At 41.6% G+C, this 5,082-nt stretch overlaps 1 protein-coding gene across 4 annotated transcripts in view; it reads right to left on the reverse strand.

The window, feature by feature from the left end:
* Positions 1-5,082, reverse strand: part of PIK3R3 (phosphoinositide-3-kinase regulatory subunit 3) — a 155,627-nt gene that overhangs the window by 2,325 nt on the left and 148,220 nt on the right. The gene's annotated exons all lie outside the window — the stretch shown is intronic.

The raw sequence follows: 5,082 nt of genomic DNA on the forward strand, positions 1-5,082 counted from the left end.
GAGTCTCCTGCCTCAGCCTCCCAAGTAGCTGGGACCACAGGCGCCCGCCACAACGCCTGGCTATTTTTTGGTTGCAGCCATTATTGTTGTTTGGGGGGTCCGGGCTGGATTCGAACCTGCCACCTTAGGTGTATGTGGCTGGCGCCTTCGCCGCTTGAGCCACAGGTGCCAAGCCAAGATTTATTTCTTAAGACTCAATTCTATTCAGTGACCTATGGTCTTTCCTCATATCAGTCTTGATTACTATATGCCTTGTGTTAAGTTTTAAAATCAAGAGCTTTGGGCAGTACCTGTGGCTCAGTGGGTAGTGCGCCAGCCCCATATACCGAAGGTGGTGGATTCGAAACTGGCTCTGGCCAAACTGCAACAAAAATATTGCCGAGCGTTGTGGCAGGCACCTATAGTCCCAGCTACTCAGGAGGCTGAGGCAAAAGAATCACCTAAGCCCAGGAGTTGGAAGTTGCTGTGAGCTGTGATGTCACAGCACTCTACCAAGGGTGATAAAGCAAGACTCCATCTCTAAATAAATTAAATTTTAAAAAAAGGTTTAAGTACTCCAACTTTTTTCCTATTTTTTCAAGTTACTGTGGGCATTCTGGGTCCCTTGCATTTTCTTTGAATTTTAGAATTATCTCATGAATTTCTGCAAATATCTAGCTGGGATTCTGACAAGACTGTACTTAATGAACAGATCAATTTAGGAAGTACTACCATCTTAATTAATTAACAATATTAACTCTTATCCACAAACACAGAATTTTTTTTTTTTTTAGACAAACAGAGTCTCACTTTATTGTCCTTGGTAGAGTGCTATGGCATCACAGCTCACAGCAACCTCCAACTCCTGGCCTTAGGCAATTCTCTTGCCTCAGCCTCCCGAATAGCTGGGACTACAGGTGTGCACCACAATGCCTGGCTATTTTTTTGTTGCAGTTTGGCCAGGGCCAGGTTCGAATCTACCACCCTTGGTATATGGGGCTGGTGCCCTAACCACTGTGCCACAGGCCCCAGCCCAGAATGTTTTTTCACTTCCTTTTTTTTCTTTTTTTCTTCTTCCTTTCCCTTCTCCCATCCTCTCCCCCTCCCTTCTCCTTTTCTCTTTCCTTCCTTTCTTTCTCTCTCTTTCTTTTTTTCTGAAGACAGAGTCTTGTTCTGCTGCCTGGGCTAGAGTGCAGTGGCAGCATCATAGCTCACTGCAACCTACCTCAAACTCCTAGGCTGACAGGACTCTCCTGCCTCAGCCTCCTGAGTAGCTGGGACTGAAGGCCCACGATACCACCCTGTCTAATTTTTCTCTTTTTAGCAGAGATAAGACCTTGCTCAGGCTGGTCTCAAACTCCTGAGTTCAAGCAATCCTCTGATCTTCCCTTAGCCTCCCAAAGCATTATAGGTGGAAGCCACAGTGCCTGGCTCTTTTCACTTATTTAGATCTTTAATTTCCTTCAATGATGTTTTGTAGTTTTCACTGTACAACTCTTAACACTTTGTTTGTGTTTGTTTTGGGGTTTTTAGCAGTCATTTTATGACCAATTAATAATTCTTTTGTTTTGTTTCTAGATATTTTAGTATTTTGATACTACTGTAAATGGTATGTCTTCATTTTATTTTGGTACAATTGGGTTTTAGGGGACTTTTTAGTTGTTTTTTTATTTTTATTTTTTTTTTTGGTAGAGACAGAGTCTCACTATATATATCAAGAGTGCCGTGGCATCACACAGCTCACAGCAACCTCTAATTCCTGGGCTTAAGCGATTCTCTTGCCTCAGCCTCCCTAGTAGCTGGGACTACAGGTGCCCGCCACAATGCCCGGCTATTTTTTGGTTGCAGTTTGGCCAGGGCCAGGTTCGAACCCACCACCCTCGGTATATGGTGCTAGCGCTCTACTCACTGAGCCACAGGCACCGCCCAGTTGGTTTTTGATTTTTTAAGCCTACAGCACCTGATATTCTCAAGCAGTCTCATCATCCAAGTAGTAACCTGGCCTGACCCTGCTTAGCTTACAAGATAATCTGAGATCAGGCATATTCGGGGTGGTATGCCTGTATACCCTTCATTTCATTTTTGAATTGTTCATTACTAGCAAATAGACATTCACTTCTGTATCTTGTAACCTGCCATCTTGCAGAACTTATTATTATCTCTAAAAGTTTACTACTTCCTTTCTAATCTTTTTTTCTTTTTCTTTTTCTTGCCTAATTGCTCTGACTAGAACCTTCTGCACAAAGATGAACAGATGGGTTAGAGCAGGAAACCTTGTCATCTTCCTGATCTTAGGGGAAAGCATGCAGTCTTTTACCATTAAGTATAATATTAGCTGTGCATTTTTCATTGTTGTCCTTTATTAGGTTGAGAAGCTCCCTCTCACACCTTGTTTGTGTTGAGTGTTCTTTAACATGAAAGATTAGATTCTGTCAAATGCTTTTATGTGCCTCTATTAAGATAATTATGTGATTTTTATCCTTTATTCTATGAAGGCAGATTGTAACATTAATTGATTATTCTGTGTTAAACTAGACTTGCATTCCTGAAATGAATACTTTTCTTTTTCTGAGACAGGATTTCACTTTGTCACCCTTGGTAATGTACCGTGGTATCACAGCACACAGCAAACTCAAACTCTTAGACTCTAGTGATTGTCTTGCCTCAGCCTCCCAAGTAGCTGGGACTACAGGTGCCCGCCACAGTGCCTTAGAGACAGGGGTCTCACTCTGGCTCAGGCTGGTCTTGAACCCATGAGCTCAGGCAATCCACCTGCCTCTGCCTCCCAGAGTATACAGGCATACCACCCTGAATACAGAGTGCTAGGATTATAGGCGTAAGCCACCAAGCCTAGCCTATGAATACTTTTTTATAAACAACTGAAGTTTGCTAATTTGCTGAGCATTTTTATATCTACATTCATAAGGCCAATAATTTTCTTGTGATGCATCTGTCTGCTTTTGGCATCAGGGTAATATTGCCATCATTTAATGAGTTAGACTGTATTCTCTACTCTTCTATTTTTTGGGAGAGTTGAAGGATTGAAGGATTGGTGTTATTTTCTTTTTTTAATGTTTAGAAGAATTTCCCAGTGAAGCCACCTGAGCTCCTTATGGGTAGTTTTTGATTAATAATTCAATTTCCTGGCTTGGCACCCATGCTCAGTGTTAGGGCACTGGCCATGTGCATTGGGGCTGACGGGTTCAAACCCAGTTCCGGCCTACTAAACAACAAAGACAACTACAACAACAACAAAAAATTAGCCGGGTGTTGTGACGGGCACCTGTAGTCCCAGCTACTTGGGAGGCTGAGGCAAGAGAATCACTTAAGCCCAAGAGTTTGAGGTTGCTGTGAGCTGTGATGTCACAGCACTCTACCCAGGGGGACATAGTGAGACTGTCTCAAAAAAAAAAAAAATCGTAATTCAATCTCTTTACTTATTACTTAGTTCTATTCAGATTCTTTATTTCTTCTTGAATCAGTTTGGGCAGCCTCCAGGAATTTGTCCACCAATAAATACAGTTAACTCTTAAACAGCAGGGGCACTGACCCCCTGCACACTCTAATCCACACATAACTTTTGATTCTCCAAAGATTTAACAACTAATAACTTACTGTTGACTAGAAACCTTACCAATAAAATAAAGAGTTGATTAACATGTTTTTGTTTGTTATATATACAGTATTCTTTTTTTTTTTTTGAGACAGAGCCTCAAGCTATCCCCCTGGGTAGAGTGCCATGGCATCACAGCTCACAGCAACCTCCAACTCCTGGGTTCAAGCAAGTCTCCTGCTCCTGCCTCCCAAGTAGCTGGGACTACAGGCGCTCACCACACCACCTGGCTATTTTTTGGTTGCAACCATCATTGTTGTTTGGCGGACCTGGTCTGGATTTGAACCCACCACCTTAGGTGTATGTGGCTAGTGCCTTAGCCACTTGAGTCACAGGCGCCAAGAATACTATACAGTATTCTTATAATAAAATAAGCTAGAGAAAAGAAAATGTTTTTAAAAATTGTTAAGGAAGAGAAAATACATTTACTATTCATTAAGTGGAGGTAGATCATCAAAAAGATCTTCATCCACGTTGTCTGGTCATCTCTGGGGTGGCAAAGGCAGAAGAAAATCCAAGTATAAGTGGACCTGCATAGTTCAAACCCATGTTGCCGAAGGTTCAACTGTGTAAGTTATTTAATTTATTGGCACATGATTATAGTATTCCTTTATTTATTTATTTATTTATTTATTTATTTATTTTTGGAGATATTCTCATTTTGTTGCCCTTGGTAGAGTGCCATGGCCTTATAGCTCACAGCAACCTCAAAACTCTTGGGCTCAAGTGATTCTCTTGACTCAGCCTCCCAAGTAGCTGGGACTACAGGCGCTCACTACGACACCTGGCTATTTTTAGAGATGGGGTCTTGCTTTGGCTTAGGCTTGGCCTCCCAGAGTGCTAGGATTAGAAGCATGAGCCACTGTGCCCAGCCTTATCATTTTTATTTCTATAAAAATGTCCTTTCTGGGGCAGTCCCAGTGGCTCAAAGGAGTAGGGTGCTGGCCTCATATACCAGAGGTGGTGGGTTCAAACCCAGCCCTGGACAAAAACTACCAAAAAAAAAAAAATGTCCTTTCTTGGCCAGGCAGGTTAGCTCAGGAGTTCAAAACAAGCCCAAGCAAGAGCAAGACCCCTCTACTAAATAAAAAATTTACCTGGGTGTTGTGGTAGGTACCTGTATTCCCAGCAACTCAGGAGGCTGAGGCAGGAGGATTGCTTAAGCCCAGAAATTTGAGGTTGCTGTGGACCAGGCTATTGCCATAGCACTCTAGCCTGAGCAACAGAGTAAGATTTTGTCTCAAAAAAAGAAAAAAAGTCCCTCTTTCATTCTGATTTTTGTTAATTTCTATCATCTTCTCTCTGTTTTTCTGCTGGTTTAGGTAGGGGTTGCCAATTTTGTCAATTTTTTTCAAGGAACCAACTTTTTGGTTTCATTTATTTTCTCAACTGTTTTCTATTCTCTATTTCATTTAGTTCAGTTCTAATTTTTATTATTCCCTTCATTCTGCTTATCTTAGTTTGTTCTTCTTTTTTTTTTTTTTTTTTTT

The sequence above is a fragment of the Otolemur garnettii genome, unplaced genomic scaffold, assembly GCF_000181295.1.
Source record: "Otolemur garnettii isolate 467f Iridium unplaced genomic scaffold, OtoGar3 scaffold00210, whole genome shotgun sequence".
In the NCBI taxonomy this organism is placed as follows: Eukaryota; Metazoa; Chordata; class Mammalia; order Primates; family Galagidae; genus Otolemur; species Otolemur garnettii.